Source organism: Arvicanthis niloticus, chromosome 1, assembly GCF_011762505.2.
Source record: "Arvicanthis niloticus isolate mArvNil1 chromosome 1, mArvNil1.pat.X, whole genome shotgun sequence".
Lineage (NCBI taxonomy): Eukaryota > Metazoa > Chordata > Mammalia > Rodentia > Muridae > Arvicanthis > Arvicanthis niloticus.
Window position 1 is genome coordinate 43,188,037 of NC_047658.1, and position 21,184 is coordinate 43,209,220.

At 37.7% G+C, this 21,184-nt stretch overlaps 1 long non-coding RNA gene across 3 annotated transcripts in view; it reads left to right on the forward strand.

The window, feature by feature from the left end:
- Nucleotides 1-891: 891 nt before the first annotated feature.
- Nucleotides 892-21,184, forward strand: part of LOC143443250 (uncharacterized) — a 68,974-nt gene continuing 48,681 nt past the window's right edge. For all 3 annotated transcript variants that reach the window (XR_013112078.1, XR_013112073.1, XR_013112062.1), the window contains exon 1: nucleotides 892-1,010. This is a non-coding gene — a long non-coding RNA (uncharacterized LOC143443250). The remainder of the gene's footprint in view (nucleotides 1,011-21,184) is intronic.

Below are 21,184 nucleotides of genomic sequence, written 5' to 3' on the forward strand. Positions count from 1 at the left end.
CTTACTAAGATGGTTTGGTCTCAGGTTAGTGCTCATAATGTTCCTCCAACTACAGAAGAGAGCCTCTTTTTTAGTTGTCCGAGAGTATATGGCTTTCACTTTGGACTTTTAACTATTCATCAATAACCTTTAACATCTACAAATTCTTTATTATCTCCATATGGCATCCCTTGTTTTTATAATTACAATTTTCCTAATGTCACCCACTTGACACATTATATTGCTAAAGCATTCGTTTCAGTTGGTATGTCACTAAAGGTCTTCACTAGAGTTATGAATTGCCCATAACTTACTTATCAAGAAGGGTGCTATTTATAGTCATATGCAAGAGAACTGTGATTCAGTTCTTAAATCCTATCTCACTGAAAATCTCCTGACTTCAACTATTCCAAGTTCATTTTACCAGGAACAGAAAGAGAGGGATAGTTGCATATAGGAAGTTCATCTGGGAGAGTCTTTGAAGTCAACAACTGAATGTAATGAGGAAAACAAGAAAGATCAGAGAGTAAAACTGATGGGTAGCATCACAGAACAATAACACTTCTATCTGATTCCAGCAATCATAGATTTTACTTCTGTCATTTTTCTGCCTGGGGCCCATGGGTACAATGATGTGAGAGCTTCTGGTTATCTGTCTGACTCATCTAAGCTTATCAAGTATGGGCCAGGATACTGAAACAATGTAGACAACAGTGGCACTTATCTCCTGAATCATGTTCTTAGATCTAGAGCTGATCTGATGTTGAACCACACAGGGTTTATCTTGCAGAAGGAAGGCACTCAGTCACCCACCTACTTGAATATTAGTGGCTACATCTACAGGATGTGGTTATATCTTCAGGAAATGACTCTGGTGGAAAAGAAGCACCCAGCCAAGCCCACATAACCTCCCAGCAAGGCTGTACGGATCCAGGCACTTGGAATGGCCATGGTCTACTATTTCAAAGTGAATACTCCCCAACGACATTTTGAAAATCCTTCTGAAGCATTTCCAATACCTTTGATGTCTTGTAAGTAGTTTCTCTTCCTAATTATTGCCTTTGCTCTTAATCTGTCCCCAGAATCTTACCTAGGATACTCTCTTTGTTGTGTGGTTACTAAATTTATAGTAGAGACATCATTAGAAGTCATATTAAATACATCTTTTGTTAATGCGAGCAATAGCCTCATCCAAAATGAAATATTTATTTGACTTAAAAAATTATATTGTATCATGTAAATTAAAAAAAAAAACATGGATAAAACATCCCAAGAATTTAAGAGTTTATGTTGCTGTGAAAGGAAGCTACAAGCCTAAAGAGGCTAGAAATTCTGGTCCATAGGGATGGCTTCTGGCTATTCTTCCTCATTTAGTCTTCCTTGCATCTCAACTTACTTCCCTCCAACATATCCAGTTCCCGTTGGGTATTCTAAGAGTATTTATTCTTCTCTCTTATTTCACTGAAGAGTGTTAAGTGGGACAGAAGAGGCTCTTCTAGCCGGTCTGTCAAGGTAATTCACGCTGACAGGACCATCTCTTGAACTGGTTAAGGTGATGGTGTCACACTTTTACAGCCCTTTTTTATTTCAGGTTTTTCCTCCGGTTCTAACAGCTGTGCCTTTCCCTAGCCTGTTACCAAACCTCAGTTTGAGAAGTGTTCCTATGATGTCAGCGACACGCCAGTGCTAGGCAAATGCTCTGCCTCTGAAATATGCCACTCAAGTAAACTTTTAAAGGTGCTTACATTTATGGAATATGCTGTGATAATTTATATGTAATATATAAATATTAAATTGGGCATTTAGGGTTTCTATCTCTTTAAACATTTCTTTGTTTTCTGAATCTCCAAGTTCTTTATTAATAGTTTTAAAAATAAATTATACAATATGGTGCTGTGACCTCTCTTCACTGAAGTTCAGCGAAGTGATGGCGCTTACCTGGCCTATGATGTGTGTTTTTATATCTCTTATCCAGTCTACATCCGTCTCATCTTGTACCCTTCTAGCAACCTCTAGCTATTTTACACTTGGCTTCTGCAAAGTGAAGCTTTTAGCTCCCACATATAAGTGAGCAAATGCAGCATTCCTTTCTGTTCCCTATTTTGCACTGAGCTTATCTCAAGTTCCAAACACAGAAAGAGCCTTAACACTGATGATAAGAAAGAAATGAGAGAAGAGCAGGGGGTCATGGAGCAGTTATTATGCAAAACATTTTATTGTTGATTCATACGTTTTATTTCTGAGTACAGATGTTCAAATCCAGATTTACAACATCAACCTAATTTAGTGTCAGTTATTCCAGAATTAGGCCAAGGTCTGTTAACCAGGGTCTTCAGGGCTCCTTAGTGGCCTGTCAATTATCTTGGGGTTTTGATGCACAAGGATAATTATGTAAACAACTGATTTTTACCAGGAATAAATCTGCAAACAATGTGGACTTACTGAGTGCCAATGCATAGCTATGTACTTGGTTAAATGTTGTGGCCGGTGCAGTGGATTTGAGTGAGGGCTAGGTATACTCTTAGCATCCTTGAACTATATCCAGTAAGAGATTCTTCCTTTCAATTGGTCCTGTCATAATCAATAGGTGTTTGAGTAGAATTACCTGTTGGATTTCCATAAAAGCTTTCAACGACTTCTTACTTATAGATTTTACAGTATCAGATGTAGTTCTTGGGACTGAATTGTCCAGAGGTTTTAAGAAAGGCATTCCAAGATGTGTGCCATATAAAACTGTCAAAGTTATATGTTAGTTGTTTTCTGGAATAACAGTATGAGATCCTCACAAAATATACTTTTTATAAGAAGGAAGAAATGGGCAGACTATTTCTGCACAGTGATCGATCATCTCTTTATTGGGTGAATCATTCTTCCCTATGCAGGAGGCTTTTTCTTATGTAATTCCATTCTTTATCCATGCTCTGATCACAGTGTTGACCAAAGTGGGCCTATACTCAAAGCCTTACACCTATTATCCCATTACTTGTTCAGAATGAACCTATGACCGAAGGAAGGACAAGGAACAACTCATAGACTTATCATACTCACTGGAAGACACAACACCTATCTTATTTATATAGAACTATCTTTTATAAAATAGATTTTAATCAAACAAAATGAGTGGTGATAGATGAAGGGGACAATCCCTGATTATGTGCCCTGAGTCTATGGACTTGACAGGACATTTAGCTTGTTCATTCTCTTGGAAATTCCAATAAATGGGCCAATGGATTCTTGTTCTATTTGTTTGAATTGGTTTTCAGGCCATTTTTCATTTAAAGGTATTCAGATTAACAATAGATTATTTAGGTGAAACATGTATAAGACACGCCTGCTACTGCTTAATTTGTCTTCCTACCCTATATTTACCCCTTACTGATGTCAGACTAATGTAGGAACATGACACTTCCCTAAAGATGTACATCAGGAAGGTTTTCCGCAGCCTGCTTCTGTAACTAAAAAATCTGTGGTGAGCAGTGATAAAACCTTAACTCATAGAGTTGACAAAGCTCTATCCATTTAATGACAACATAAAAACACTGAGAACACAGTTTTATTTTATTTTTTTCTATCTATCTATCTATCTATCTATCTATCTATCTATCTATCTATCTATCTATTTATCTATCTATTTATCTATCTATTTATCTATCTATTAATCTATCTATCTATCTATCTATCTATCTATCTATCTATCTATCTATTTTACATTTCCATTGCTGCCCCCTCCTTCCTTTGCCACAATCCCTTCCCCCACTCGTCTTCCCTTCTCCTCTGAGAAGGTCCTCTCTGGGTATATCAAGTCTCTTTGGGGCTAGGCACATCTTCTCCCACTAAGAGCAGACAAGGCAGCCCAGCTAGGAGAATGTATCCCATGGACAGGCAACAGCTTTTGGGATAACCCCTCATTTTCCAATACATTTAAAAATATCACATTTTGCTTTGACTATGTCTAGAAGATTCTTGGCTCCTTTATTAAGATTTCCAATTTGGGGAGCAATCAATACCAGACACAATCACCTCCGGGCATCTCCCTTGAAGGTCCTCCAGCAAGTACTTGACTTGACTCTGCTGATTAATAGGTGTGTGATCTTGGACATCTCTTTTCATTTGCTCACTCTTCATTGTTTAGCATTTAGTGTAGATTCTTCTATTATCCCTTTGAGTAGATTTTTATGAAGTTTGGATGTTGTTGTAACAGGATTGAATGGCCTGTCTGTTCAAAAGACTCAATAAACATGTCTTAGCTCTCCTTCCTATCCATGTAGTAACCTCCTTTTACCTTGATACATTATTGAGGATTTTAAGTTTCTGTCTTACCTGCTATTATGCAGGCATAGTTTTACTAACTAGACCCTCTCCACAGACCACTGCAAATGCCATCTTTGGATCAAACACAAAGCATCATTCTAGAAGCTGATGCACATTTACAAATGCACAGTAACTCTGTCTCATGTCATCTGTGAAATTCCCAAAGTTAAAGAAAAAGAAGGTACCAGACAGGAAGAAGAAGGACAATGGCTTTATCAAGCTCTGGATTCCATTCTTAATATTCACATCTTAGACACCATCTGATAGTGTTGATGGGAGTGGATACAAATGTTGCTAGTAGTTCATTAGCAATGTGTCACCTGGCTACATACACCCAAGAGGGTCTATGTCCTAGAAGGGAAGTGCTCAGACTTCACATGAGTTCCACAGCCCTTTTCTACTAAAATTAAGTGGTAATTTAGTTTTTTCATCCTAACCCTGGAGCGCCTGCTTTGAGCCAATGGTATTGTTACGTGCTTATTCAACTTCTCCTCTGTGATGCCAAATTCTACCCTTTGAACAAAATACCATTTATCTCTTTAAAGCAATATATATATATATATATATATATATATATATATATATTGCATATTGGATGAAGATCAGTGTTGTATAGAAAGGAGTGACTTGGGTATGAAGTGTCACAATGTTGCTATAGAAGATTAAGTGTGTATGTGTCGAAATCACCACTAAACTTAGCTCATGCAGATTTCACCAAATTACCCACCAACAAATTACAACATATTTGAGATAGCAAATAATTCAAATGGAGACAGAAAATGTAAAACATAAAAGCAAAGAGACCATGGGCTAAGAGACCAGAAAAGGTGGATAAAGATGCAACCATTTTAATGATTTATTGTTAATTGCTTACACAGACCAATTTAAGAGTAGAGCAAAAGCTAAGTGTTTGAAATTAAGCATCAAAGCATCATACTTCTACATAATTTATGGGTGAGGAATGGAATTGTAAGAAAAAATAGACAAAATTTTTAATGAAATCATATAAAAATTTGTATTCTCAACAAACAGTGTATAGAAATGATTTGGAGCACGTGTGATAAAAAACAATATTCCTTTTAAGATCCTGAGATAAATCAGACAAATAAAGATCTATCTAATTATAAATGAAAAAGGAAGGGCTCTAGGCTGAGAGCCTTAATGTCAGCCACTAAATCAAATATACCAGGAGAAACTAAAAGCAAAAAAATTGCTAGATATATGGATAAACAGGTAGGTTTGTGAGCCTTCTGCTAAACAGACATGGTGTTCCCATCGAATTGCCTTTTAATAATTGAATTTATTCCTATAGATTAGTGTTGCTGTCAGCTTACAGCAAATCTTCTTGCTGCAGTGGGAAGCATCATAGGGACTCATAACTGGCCAGAGAGCTGATCATACGTGGCTGTTGACTGAGTAGTCATAACTAGGGCATTCGTATCATGCCCAGGAAACCTCAGGGTTAGGGTAAGGTTAGGACTAGGAAACCTTGGGGGAGGGGAGAGAGAGAGAGAGAGAGAGAGAGAGAGAGAGAGAGAGAGAGAGAGAGAATGAAGAGAAGGAGAAGGAGGAGGAGGAGCGGGAGGGGAGGGAGAGGGAGAGGAGGATGAGAAATAAGTATAGGCTGACAAATGGGGAAAAGTGCTGTACAACACTGACTTCTGTGCATGGTATGGCCATGCCTCTCAACTCAGTAGCTGTGCTATACCCGGACCAGACTTGATCTGTCCACAGTATAAACTAAGACATAACTTTGCTTATAGAAACTGAGTTGACTGGAATAGGTACACACATGTTAGGCAACATAGTTTTCAAGAACCTTTGCTTTATTGTATCTAGATTTTTATTACTTCTTTGTATAGAAAATATGAAGAACTTAGACATGTCACAAAAATTATTAAAATACTTCTTGGCTATAAACAAAATTAATGACTGGTGATAATTCATTTGTATATAAAATGAACCAATTCGGTATTAAAAGCCATCACCTGAACCCAAGAGCATCTAGTAAAATGATGGTATTCGGAATCTAAATTTTGAATTATTCTTATACATGTTGCTGAGAAACTACCATTTCATTATTTGATTATTATGTTTTGGAAAGAATATGCTGTGATAATAGCATTTTCTTTTAAAATAGCTTACTTTGGGAATTTTTTGTTCTTGTTGTTGTTGGAGAGGAATGAAAGCCACCAAATGGGGAACCTATTGGCATTTGCACAACAAGCAGATGTTTACCATGTGGGGCATATTGTACCGTAAACATGGGAGGTGTGAAGGAGAAAACTGGAAGATACATTGAGGAAATGCCTAGTTGGGTGGAGGGAGGCTCAGGGGGCCACATGCAGAGTGCTTAAAATGGTCAGTCACACTTGCACTCTTTTCATGTGCCACTGCTGTATCAGTCATTTTTCTGTCACCATCACAAATCCAAAGGGGGGGGGAAGAGAGAGAGAGAGAGAGAGAGAGAGAGAGAGAGAGAGAGAGAGAGAGAGAGAGAGAGAGAGATGGAAATCCCACTTCTTCAAAACAAACCTCTAAAGGCTTAACTTTCTCTTGCTAGTTTCTTATTTTTAAATCTTTTACAATTTGATGTATATTCTGATCAAACTCATTTCTCCATCTATCTTATTACCTCCATTTGAGCAATTGGGTCCGTCTTCCCACCCAATAGCTAATCCCCTTCCCACTACTCTGTCTTTTTTTTTTTTTTTTTTCCCACAGAATTTAACCAGGGCTACCCACATGAGCATGGATGTGGCGCTTTCCATGAGGGCGTGAGTCAATCACTGAAGGCTATGACATGCAAGTCAGTGACTTTACCTCCCTGTAGGTCCCATTTTTAAAAGATGTCTCCATCATCTCCCAACAGCACCACAGGCTGGCCACTAAGCCTGTGAAACATTGGTCTTTGGTTAATACTTTCAACTGAACATGCAGGTGCAGTTTTGTTCACAATCTGTTCCTGTCTGCTATCTTGTGCTCAGTAGCTACAGGAGCTGCAGGTACAGCAGGTGCTTCAGGTACACATTTGGTGGAGCAAAAATGCTGAAGTTAAAGTCATAGAGTCGGTCACAGTTATATTGCAAATACAATCCCAGATGGGAGAATGGGGATTGCACACCAGGGACATCTCTGGAGGTATTTGATACTTCTCTTATTCTTTCTAGTCAGGTGCCTATGCCTCCACAGCACCTTGGTTTAACTCTAACCTCAAACATAAGTCAGCACACTCTTAAAAATATCAGTTTCTGGCCTCTGACCTCCTGAGTTTCTGGTTTAATTAAATCGGGGTGCGGCCTCCATTGGTATGTTTTTAAAAGCTCCCCAGGTGTTTTTAATATGCAGGCGATATTGAGTTTGCAGCTTTGGGGCTCCCTGGGTTGGGCCACAGGCTGCCTTAATTTCCAGGCCTTCTCTTCATGATTTGAACTCAGCCTTCAGTATTGTAGTCTGCCCGGTTGGCTTCCTCTGCACCTTCACTGCAATTCAGAGTGACTGGGTGACTCCGTTTCTCTATTGTGAAGTTGCGTTTTCTCCTCTGCCTACCTAGAGTCTGCCACTGTAAGCTGTCCTGGCAGATGGTGGCTGCTAGCTGGCTACTGAGTGCTTCATAGTCACTCCATCCTTAGCAATAACCTTGAAGCCCAGAGCAGCCTTTAACCCTACTTGCTTTCAATGCAGAACTGACAATAGGCAGCGGAGTTAGCCTCTTAACTCTTCCTTCAGGTTCTGTATTTTCTGTTTACTTACTCCCAAGCTTAGAGCAATGCCTGGTGAGATTCTACACACATATACGCTATTTCTTTTCTGCTGCCTTGCTTTCTGTTTCAAAAAAAAAAAAAAAAAAAAAAACCAAAAAAAAAAAAACCTAATAATAAGGGAGAACGAAAACAGGGTCAGAGATGGAGATTCCAGAACACATTTCCCCCAAGATTTCCCTTTATTATAAGACATAAATATTTAAATTTAATATATTTTATGGTATGTTTTATGTAAAAATCTAATGTATTATTAGCATTCCATAAAACCTAATGCATTATAAGGATTCTATTAAACATTTAATATTTATTAATCAGAGTTTAATGTAAACTATTTAATTTGACTAACTGCACTACCTATGTTTTTTATGAAATTCAAGGAAAAATCCATTACCTTTATGTACTCCAAGCATTGAGCTTATGGTTTTTGAATTTTGGATTCCCAAGATGCTCTTCATTGTTTGAAATGACTTATCCTTCTGACACATGACCTGCTTATGAGAGGAACGGGGAAAAGTCATTTTCCAAGGCTACGAGAATGAGCAGACCTACTATGTGCATTCTGATGTTCTTACAGTCCTCAGTACTGACCAATAAGCAATGCTGAAGTTTAATTATGAAGGTTATCAAAACAATAATATGAGCAGTTGTTATCATATTATCAGCCTATTGACTCTCCATTGAGTCTGACTCAATATTTTTGAGATCAGGTTAGCTGAAAACAAGAAGCTAGATGTCTGGGAAGGAATGTCTCATGATCTCAGGATTCACTTGTCCTTTGTCATTTTGTGGGGAATGGCAAACAGGAAGAAATGTATCTTCTTTACCAGGATATTAAATGTCACAAGTATACAAAAGTTCCAGCATGCTAATGACTAACACTTACTTAACATTTTAGGAATAATCTCCATTTATAACTACTTAAAATTTCAGGAATAATGTCCATTCTCAATATTTTAGAAAAAAAAAAACATCCTAGGATAGTGAAGTATGTCAGAATCCTTATAGTTTCTTGACAATAGCCCATAACTTAATCATTTGCCTATGGATTGATATTGGGCTTAATTTTTAATACAAATTGCTATGCTAGTATCAATAACGGTACAACAAATGACTTTGCTTATGTTATTTCACATGCACATGAATTAATTAATGGGTATAAATTTGCAGAAATATAAGCACTGGAAATCCATGTACCAGTCAACATTTAGGTCTATGCTATAAGCATAACCCAGACACCTAGACTCTTAGACAAGGTGAGGTGAGAGACATTGAACATAGGCATGTACCTTATTGATAAGGTCTATTCTAGGGGACTGGAGATGACCTCAAGGATAGAATGCTGGTGTCACATGTGTGAGACCCTGGATTCAGTTTCTAATGCCCCACTAAAAATTAAGGAGTAGGGGGCAGAGGAAGAGGAGGAAGCAGAGGAAGAGGAGGAGGTAGAGGAGGAGAAGGAAGAAGAAGGGGAGGAGGAGGAAGAAGAAGAGAAGGAGAAGGAGAAGGAGGAGGAGGAGGAAGAAGAAGGGGAGGAGGAGGAGGAAGAAGAGAGAAGGAGAAGGAGAAGAAGGAGGAGGAAGAAGAAGGGGAGGAGGAAGAAGAGAAGGAGAAGGAGGAGGAGGAGGAGGAAGAAGAAGAAGAAGAAGAAGAAGAAGAAGAAGAAGAAGAAGAAGAAGAAGAAGAAGAAGAAGAAGAAGAAGGCAAACAACAATGAAAAGAACGTTCTTATTGAATATAAGTGGGACCTCCTTTTATGAAGAACTGTGCCTTAAAATCCACCTGTTACAGAATTGACAGCTGAGGTGGAAGTGCAGGTAGGTCCTTTGTTATACAGAAGACTCATTAAGGCCTTTAATGATGATGGATTTGCACAGCCAAATTAATGAATAAAAGAATGAGTGAGTCGATGGGGAAAGAGGAAACGAGATGTATATCCCCCTTTTATGTTTAGGGCTATCTAGGATGTGTCTCTCTATGGCTGTGTAACTCTGGCCCAGGAGAGCTGCCTTTCCAACAGGTGTTCTATCCATTCCTCAGACTGCTCTTTCCCCATAGAATGCACAACACACTTTTTTGACTTATTTTTCCTACAGTCATAGACTTAGTGCAGACACCATGCTATGTAACATTATGTAGGGTGTTTTTAGTGCTTTTATTCCAGAGAACCATTTGCTGAGTATTTGGGCTACAGAATTAACATTGCAGATTATTTCTTTGGGAATAAAATGAGATTTAACCCAGATAAGGTTTAACCCTGTTATGATTTTATTACCTAATCCAGACCTAACATATTTATCTTTTATTGGGAAGATAAACTATATTCTAACCACTATAAGAAAATATTCTTGATTTTCTCTTTTTTCCTTCTCTTCACTTTAGTTTTAATCTTAGCACTCGAATGTGGTTGAAAATATTTGCTAAGGGTACTTTTCTGTGGGTTTGACCTCAAGAGTGTTTAGGTGAATGGTTGACTGTATCAGGAAGTTCCCCATCAGTGTTGAGTCGCTGAGGCTAGCCAGAGGAGTTGAAGAAGCTTATTTGGGTGTGGTTATTGCTTCTGCAAATTCTATTCCCTTCTTTTCAAAATAGAGGCTACAGTCACTAAAACGTTCCTCCATCAGGCCCCTCATCTCCACAATGGCATTTTTCATGCCTAGGGTTGGGGGTAGGATACTCTTTATTTTCCCTCTCCATAAAGTATGGTCCCAGCTGTGTGGCTCCCTTCATGAATATGCATGAAATCAGATATGACATTGCCCTACTCCCATTAATAATCTTGTCATCTGACTTGAGCTCCAGAAAGCTCCAGTCCATGGCTTGCAGAACAAATGTAGCCCGAAGACAAACGGGAGGAAAGGGCATCTTTTCAGGCCTCTCTTTTATTTGATTGGGATTGAGAATTCCAACATTTGGGCATCCTTCCGAGGGTAGCAAGAGAAAGGGTGGAGGGAGAGAAATGGGCAGGGCTGAGTGTGAATGGCCTGACTTGTTGGGAGCCTGGGGCAGCGGGTGTAATGGTATGCGAAGTGACCCTGCGCATAGGCACGGTGGGTAGCCCCAGCTTTTTTGTAAAAGAAGCATTTGCTGCGGAGGTTTGGGTTTCAGGCCTCCCAGTCATCAATCATCACAGCCATTCTTCTCTTTGACAGCTCAGTACAAGGCCTGACATTTGACACCCAAGACCCTGGACTTATGTGCAGACACAAGCTGAGGCCCTAAGGGAGGGAGGGGGGCGAGAGAGAAAAGCCAAGCCGATTCTTTTTTTTTTTTTTTTTTTTTTTAAGATGCTGCAAACAGAGGAAGATAACAAACAAATTGTGACAGCCACAGGAAATGATTCTACAGGAGGGACAGCATCACAGTGACTTCTGTCCGCCACTTTAGGATGTTTTTGTATCTTCAGGTTGCTTAAAATAGCTTTGAGTGGACCCTTTGTAGCAAATATCTGATCCTGGCTGGCCACTTTCCATTTGGCCCGATTGAATTCAACCTCAGTGTTCACAAATGGATAGTCAGACATGAGGGTTATCACTTTCTGGACAATGGCTCATGACACTGTGACCTGAATGTCATTATATTATACTGTCACCTCAGAGGAAGGCTACCCTTAGGCTACTTTTCCTTTAGGAAATTGAAAAGAATATAAAAAGGAGGGATAATAACTCAGGTTCTGATATGAGCTCACTGGAGTTTGAGGTCAACTAATGCAAGTGTTTTAGGGATCAACTAATGGTAATTGGTATTAAGAAGAACTGGGTAATTTATGATGCTAACACTGAAAGAGTCTAAAAGGTTTACAGCATGCAAGTCACAAGATTTCATGGGTGAAAGTCCAGGTGATTCTGCCTTGAATCTGTATTCATCTAAGGCCAGTTAAACTAAGTAATCTTCTCAGTGTGAGAGTCCAAGGGTAGGGACTATGTCCTTACCAGAGTCTAAGGCCTAAGAGATCCATCAACTGAATATTTTATTCTACATCAATCATATGCACAGAACAGCTATCTTGCCATAGGAAATATGATTAGTCTAAGAGACAATTCCAGTCTCCACTGTCACTACAGTCTACTTGCAAAGATAAAGCATATATGGGCAAAAGAATGAATAACAGAATGGTGAACACAAATATATTCTGAATAATCAGACAGGTCATCTCCTGCATCATTCAATGCTTCTTTCTTCTGGAAACAGGCATAGACCTCACAGATTATACAGGGCTTCATGGTAGAAATGGGAGAAAAAATGTGGCGTCTACTAAGAGAAATAATAATTTTATGAAAAGACATTTAATGTAAAAGAACTACATATATGGAACTAAATATTAAGATATGTTTTAGGAAAAAAAATCACTCAGAGTAAATATCATATATCCATGATAAATGGGTTGGAGGTCATTTAGAAGTGTGTTTTCCTTAATTTTTAATTCATCTTTCAAAAATCCACAGTGTTCATAAGTAACATTGCAAATAAGTTATACAAATATTTATTTTAATGTACTTAGCTGCTTTATAGAATGCCATACAAAATGTTCCATTCTGTAGTTTCCCTCTTCCTGTCTGATAAGCTCTATACTATTCTATCACTAATTATTTCTGATGTTCACAGTTTCACGAGATTAAGTAAAGGCTTGGCCAGGTTCAGCTCCTTGCTGCAGAAGCATGCCAACCTAAATTTGACCCTAGAACCCAAACAAAGGGAGAAGGAACGAACTGACTCAGTTGTCATCTGCAAATACACCATGCACACAATTATAACAAATGTCTTTTGAGATGAAAAGTAGAAGTGTTTGGTCCCATAAGATTAGTCAATGACTGTGATTGAGCCAGTTGCTAGTAGATTGGGTTCTTTTTGTATCTTCTTCAGGCAGGTTAAATTAGCTAGACAGACATAGAGGAAAAGAAGAAGAAGAAGAAGAAGGAGGAGGAGGAGGAGGAGGAGGAGGAGGAGGAGGAGGAGGAGGAGGAGGAGGAGGAAGAGGAGGAGGAGGAGGAAACAGATAACCTGAATGGTGGCTAGAGACTAAGACAACCTCAGAGCTGGATCACAGTGGGAAACCATTTGACTACTCAATACAACAAAAGCCATGCAAACCTTTGAGACCAATATAATTGACCATCCTTGACTTTGTCATAACGTTATTTTAATTGTCTGAAAGTCCCATTCATCGACTGAAAAAGAAAGCAAAACCTATTCTAGAACAGTCTCAACCAACTTCTTGGAATCCCTAGCTTCCTTCTAATGTACTTAGCTTATAAATAATCCCCACACTGTAAACATTTAAAACTAAGATGGTTTTCACAGTCATGACCATGAATCTCCTTTCAAAAGTACACATTAGCCTCTTCAGTGTGTTCCTTTCACCCTGTAATTAATTTTCTCCAGACACCTTATTTTTCAGAGTGCTTTCTCTAGTAGTGAGTGTCAACAACCTGCAAACAGGTCACAAAGCCCTCTCAGGCTCTAAGACATCTCCAGCCCCACAACAAAATTGACAGTGTCATGGGACTTGCAGAGCACCAAAAAGCTCGAGAGCGTATAAGTAACTTCTCAATGTTGTGTACTGAGGCATGGGTTTCCTGAAGGGCCAGTTTCTGCTTTTGATGTAAATCAGGTTATTCATTTACTATTTATCTCTTTGAGGGTAGGTTTTCAAAAAGGAGACACCGAGTTCCCTACTGATGGATGCATAAATATGTAACAAGGATCTATGTGCCTGGGGTCTTCAACTCAGCATTGTTTAGTTGGTATCTCATCTTAGTCCATAACCTCGTTACTCTGAGATTTCAGCAAATTTCTTTCTCTGGTTTTTTGTTTGTTTTTTGTTGTTGTTGTTGTTTTTGTTTTGTTTTGTTTCGTTTTTTTGTCATGACAATCTCCTCAGGAATAGACTCTCCCTATTCCTTTTTACCCAATGAAAACTAACTGCTCTGAGTTTCTCTATAGGTTTTTCTCTTCCTCATCTCCTTTATTTACATTTTGTATTTACTTATTTGTTTGTTTGTTTGTTTGTTTGTTTGTTTGTTTTGAGATAGGATTACTCTGTGTAGTCCTGGTGCTCTTGAACTCAGAGTTTATCTGCCTCTGCATCCAAAATACAACACTACCACCCACCTTTAATTCTATATCATTAAAGTTACCTCTTCATGTTATCTTAGATTCTTACAATAAAACTGTTTCGTTCTTCCAGTTCTTCAAAATAAAAACACTTTCTCTTCAAAGTAGCTCCTTTTTGAGTAATTGTACTGTTTCTAGAACTTTTATCAGTTTATCATGGTCCCGTTTTATAACCAGAGAACTCTCTTTCATTTTATTCTTTTTCATTTTTTCCACATTTTTTTGAAAACTCTACCCATTGCCTTTAAGGATTCTAAGTCAATATTATGGGTCTCCTTCCCCTTTTGGGTGCAGAATAGAATCTGTAACTTTGCAAAAGTGAAATGTCTTATTCTCTGGAAAGCCTTTGATCCATAAAATAAAACTCTTACTTAGGCATGACTTTTTGAAACTGAGTACTCTTCATTTTGTGCAAAAGAGCTAGCTATAGTCAGAAGTTTGGAAATGTCACAGTGTGGAAAAGATTTGTTTTAATATAAATAGTATGGAGCCATTGGGGGCAACCTCAAGACAAGATTTGGTTTAATTTTAAAACTCAGATATGTTCAATGATTGTAAAAAGTGGGATTACACATTTGTAATTAGCAAAGTTAAATGCCATAGTTTTGATGAGATATTAGCAAGATTTCTACTCATTTAGAGAAAAGAATATATTGTTCTGCCAAAGAATTCTGTGTCTGCTTTTCTGGTCTGGGTTCATTGTGTGTCACGCTACAGAACTGGTATTCAAGAAAGGAGCCTGGATTTCTAATCATGTTGATATTTCCCATGTAGCTTTTTTTTCTCAGTTCCTTGGACTCTTCACACAAAACTATAAAAGGTCATCAATTATAGGGTCCTTATGTAAATACTGGCCTGTTTTGTGATTCTATTCTGAGCAACGGTTATATACATCTGCTCAAATAAATTAATTTTCTTGTCCCAAATGACTCATTCACTGGAACTAGAAGTTCCCATGCCAGATCAAATAGAGAAAGGGAGAAAGGACACAGTGCAATGCTGAGGATGGGAACTTACTCTGCCCTATACCAATTTATGAGTACTGGCACAACATTTTTAACTGGAAAAGCTCTAAGCAAATGTGTGTGTGTGTGTGTGTGTGTGTGTGTGTGTGTGTGTTTGAGAGAGAGAGAGGAGGAGGGAGAGAGAATTATGAATCTTGTCTTCTCATGTGTAATACAACCATGTTTGGGATACGAAACTAATTCAGACATATTTGCCTTTGAGTATTTTCCCTGTATTTAATGAGCTGTTCTGTTTTGTTTTTGCTTTATAAGCATTAACATCTATATTTCCAATATCTCCAATACAGAACCCTAAGACAAGACTTCAAATTGTAATAACAGCCTATGAAATTGCAGTGTTTACATCATCTCTCAGTGTCATGAATCTCCACGGACAGAGTGGATAAAGAGTGGATAAAGGGAGTGTCATCAACTTTGTTTGATGACATTTCAGAGTAAAGTAGATATAGAAAAGCCCTTTCCTCCTGCCTGGTGCCTGGACTAATAGCATATTTTTGAAAGGAAGTCCTTGCTTCTAAGAAAGAACTTTTCTGTACCAAACTTTTACTATGTCTTCAACAACCCCTTGCAATACATTATATTGATTGGCTACTTCTGAATTCATGCAGACTTATCATAACTTTTTTGATTCCAATCAACTTTCTTACTTGAAGTTAATGCTGTGTAAACAATTTCTGGCATCAAATATAAAAATTTGGTTACTAGGATCAATATTTGACCCCCCTCCATTGCAAACCTAAATGCCTACGTAAATGTCTTTTACATAGTGCGACACTCCAATCCTTTGAACTTGGTGTTTTTCAATCTTGATCCTGCCTCTCCATCATATGTTTGCAATTTCATTTCTTCAAATTCAAGCTCATCTCTTTTCCCTAAAGAGCTCTTCCTGAGCTGAACTAATATGCTTTGAACTGTGGACTCCTCTTATTCTCTAACTTTTATGCAAAATACCTGCTCCTGGATTTTGATACCATTTTTTATTTTTAGTCACTTGTATGAGTTCTGTTTTTTTTTTTTTTCTGTTTACAGTGCAAACTGTTCAGGAGACAACACTCTAAATATTTATTTTGTATTAATTATACCACTGAGCAAAAAAAAAAAAAAAAAAAAAAAAAAACACCCTTATGTATGGTTAAGATCTTTAAAATGTATTCTACAGTAATATTAGGATGATTTAAATGGTTTTGTAGAGTCCTCACTTTTTTGCATTACATCTACTTTTCTATCTCTTAGTGATGGATATATTGATCATTGGTTGATTTGGATAACAGTGTTGCTAGCCATGTATCTGTAAGTTAAGTTATGGAGATAATAACATTTCTTGAAATAACTATTTTAATTGTTCTGATTTCTTGGTCCTAGATTTTATTTATTTTTATGCCTGCAGAAGATGTAAAGTAGCACGTGATTGATGGAAACTAATTTTCCAATCATGATAGCACATTTCACTTCATTGTTTTCAAGGTCTGGTGCCATGGTTTACTGCACCATTTATCATACCTAACAAGATATGTAGGTTCAAGAGACAAAATGAAGATGCACCATTTCACTTACATCCTTAAGGTTAAGATCATGCTACTGTCATATAGAAGCATGAAAATTTTTCACCCTGCTGAATACCATGGGCAGATGGCTATCTTACACAAGATCACCATCTTGTGCCTAGTCGCTGGTCTTATAGTGCATGCTGTCTAAACACAGGAGTAGCAATGGTAACTGTTCTGCAATATGGTGAGGAAAGAAGTGTGTATATTGTAGAATGGCTGATGAGTGAATAAACAATAGAAAGAGGTCTAAAGGTGTGAGTTCAGAGTTTTAAAAATGTATATTCAATAGCAATCTACAACTTCTGTTGTATAGGATTACTGTGTCCCAGGATTCTTGTTTGTAAAAGGGAAACAAATGAGCCTTATATTTTCATATCATATTAAAGCATCTATCAACTTGTGGCTTTCCAACATTACTATTATTTTATGGATAACGAATTTATCAGCTTATGCTTGTCATGTGTTACTCCCTTGTGAATTATGGGATGGCCAAGTTTATATACACACATACACATATATGTACACACACACACACACACACACACTCATATACATACATACGTATGTATGTATGTATGTATGTATGTATGTATTTCACAAACACAGCTGCCAAGTATCCAGCCAACATGTTTTAAAGTTACATTTCTATGTGCCAAGTAAGACGGAGGAGAGCAAAGTGGGAGAGGAAAAGAGAGAGAGATAAAAAGCCCATGAGCATCAAGCAAAGTCTATTCCCAGTGCCTCCTCTATGAGATTAAAGGAAGGCTTCCCAGGCAATGCTTCAGACTGGCTAATTTATATGGATATCAAGGATTCGACTGGAGAATGTGTTTAAAAGGAGCTAGGGGAAAATATGATGCTCTCAGAGTCCCAGTGGTGTTGCACGTTCATTTTACCCGAGCGTTGGTTCTTTAGTACTTTCCTGGATTGACATGAGGGAGGAATTCGCATGTCATGGGAGATAACATCTCACTGTTGCCAAAGGAGTCTATTCAGACATGCATGTTAGTGGGTTGATAACTTATTCGCTATTGCAGAGGACTCAAAGATAGACATTTTGCCTTTTATCTCCATCTCTGTGCTCCCTGCATACTAAAGAGAGTGCAGGACAGCCAGCTACATCTTAAGTAAGCAAAGCAGCAAAGAGGGGCTGTGGCTAGCCTGCTGCAAGATCTGCAAAGTTAAAGGAACAAGGTGTCTCGTGGCCCAATGACAAATGAATTATACATGCTTATGCCTAGCTTGGGCTGTCTGTGGGTCTTATTTTCCAGCAAGAATCAACTGATAATTGGATACAAAGAGATTGAAAATAAGTAGAATTTAAACATTTTGGCTACTGTCTCATGGAGAGTGAATGAAGGAGCCAGTAATGAGGATGCCAGCATTTTCTTAAAAAAAACTCCTTACTGAATATTTTTCTATTAGTTTAATAAATATTTTTAGGTACAAAGAAAGATAACCAATGAGAAATTCAATCAATAGCCATAAAATATATTAGTATAGAACATTCTAATTCTATATGTAGTCTCTGGGCACTTTGCAGTATATATTCTCCACCAATAACTGAGGACTTTTCCTTTATCTAAACAGAATAGTTTCTTCCTCATAATTACCTGGGAATGACTACAAAGTGGGATTATTTATTTTATGTGTGCAAAATATGTTCCTAATATACAAGTTGAACTTTACCAGGAAAATGGGAACTGAGTTGTTTTGTGAGGAAAATTGCACTAATATTGATAAGATCTAAAAACTAAACAAAAATAAGCATCTGAGGTCAAAACATCTACTTGGCCTTTTGTATTTCATTAGAATTTGTAGTGGATAACAATACAAAATGTAATAAAATAATATTCAGTTGTTACAAAATTGGCAAGTTAGTGTTCTCTTTAAAGCAAATTTTTGATGGTCTGCATTATTCTGTTTAAAATAGATTGGATGGGTAGGAAAAAAAGTGCTAAAAACTGAACTGTGAAGTTATAAGTGGTCTTCATTGTGTGCTTTCTATTTTTTTCTCAGAAATAACTAAATACTTGTTATTAACTTTAAATTCCTAAAATAGATGTATATTTTTACAACCCCCAAGCCTCACTTTTTCCTAAAACTATTCAGTATATGAATCTATTTGTATGCTCATGTCACTCCCAATTATACTTTAATCTTACATTCTACTTAATATTCTTCTTAAGTAGTCTGAAGATCAAAAGCTACAATTGGAAAACTTTCTCCCAAGAAGATGAGATTTAAGGAAAACTATCTTGTCACAGCAAAGTTGTAACAAATAGACTATGTGGAAACACCATTCTTCATCCCTATAAGTTGATCTGAGATGCTCTTAAGACTAAGGAGAGCCTGGCAGTGGTGGCACACGCCTTTAATCCCAGCACTTGGGAGGCAGAGGCAGGTGGATTTCTGAGTTCAAGGCCAGCCTGGTCTACAGAGTGAATTCCAGGACAGCCATGGCTACTCAAAAAACCAAACCAACCAACCAACCAACCAAACAAACAAAAAGACTAAAAAGAAGGGCCCAGAATTCTTCAGAATAAATTTGTGGTTTAGCTGTAGGGATGGTCCTACATATCAGTGCTGTGATGTGCAACTAAAATATAGACAAAGGACCATAACAGTGTGCTCGCACTCTTGAGAGCCTCCATGCTGATGTTCTGTGACTTTGAAAGCAAGCTATACATCTCCGGTTTAATTTCCCCTGCTCATTTTTATTTGATTTTAAAAGGAATGTTTGCATTCTTGTCTACGTGACTGAAGGTGATGGAAAGCATATCTCCAGTTTATTTCCTCAACACAGAGAAACAGTCCGAGAAAGCCTGAAATCAAGTCGTATAGTGAGATCTTGTTTATCTACTTACGATAAGGAAGAAACATGTGAGTTTTCTCTAGCCCTATGTTGAATGAGTTTGATTGGTCAGGATAAAAAGAAATTCTTCATTGATAACAACTACTTTAAAAATCAATTGTTAAGTGTAATATTTTATAATATTTACTGATAGACTGCCATTGCACAGGACTTATAGCATCTTTTGAGACTGTCTGAGTTGTTCTCACATTCCACCTAGAAGGATTTGAGTTCTAGAATTGCTTCAGGAGCACCCATGAGCTTAAAAAATAAGTTAAATCACTCCAAAGGATGTTATTTGTTTTCTATCCTTTTGAAAATGCCTGCACATCTCCCAACAACGCTATACCTCTGAGCGTACACAACCTAATTATAAGTTTGATAAGCAAAAGTATGTGGACTTAGACAGAGCCATACAACAGCAATTTATCTGCTTCTGCTGTGGATATTGAATTTAAATCTTAAAAATGTGGACCTCTCAAACACAGGAAAATATAGTAAAATATAGTAATATAAATGCAGAAGTCTGTTAATGATCTTGTTATTGCAAATTTCCTTTGATTTTTTTTTCAAATAAATTTGTGGTTGAATTCAATACTGTCTGTATATTTGATATTTTAGATATTTTTCTTCAGAATTGGTGTTGCAATTCCATAAAAACATAACCTGGGGAAGTACCCATGTACTTCTGTTTCCTAGGATTTTTTTCCTAGAATATCAATTACATAAGAATTTCCTTGCTATATATTGTAAGATCTAAGTATATTTTAGGCCAATAGTTATGGAGTCAGGATGAAAATGGCCTGGGTTATGGCCAACTACACATGCAATGGATTGTGTCCATAAATTTACACATCTTTAATACCCGTGGCTATAGATTTGAATCTGACAAATGTGACACCATTGGAGATCCATTAAAAATGTGACCACGTTAGATGAATCCATTAGATGATGCTTTACTCATTGACAGCTTATAGTTAGTTGTATCAAATCTTCTTTGCCTGTGCTTGAACCAGTAAACAAGAGAGTGTACCGATAGAAACTCTCATTTCTGTAGGGGCTTAGAGTTGTTAAATATTGTTTAATGAAACAGTACAATTCAGTCCCTGGGTCCCTGTGAGCCCAGGTTAATGGATTCTGTGGGGGGTTTTGTGGTGTCCTCGATTCCTCTGACTCCTACATTCCTTCCTCCCTATCTTCCACAGATTCCCCAAGCTCTGCCTAATGTCTTAGCTGCCAACATGTTATGACTGTTTCAGTTTAAGTGCCCCAGCCTAGCAGTGTTACAACCTTCCCAAGATTTTGCCTTCTATCCTATGCCTTATTTCTGTGGATGTTGTACAGCTGCTGCCTCCACAGCTCTTTGAAAACAGTTAAGTCTACACTGGTTTCTCTCTCTGCCTTCTCTTCTTCCCACAGGTCACTGTTTCTGGTTGAGCTGGTCCACTCTTAGTAGTTCTTATGTTTTAGGCTGTACTTTCTTATCTCCTTCAGCTATGTGCAAATAAGTTGTCAATTTCTATTGTAGGAACATCCACCAACTTCCAAGTTCCTCCTCCCACCCTCTCTCTTGAACTACCTAGGACTCTTGAA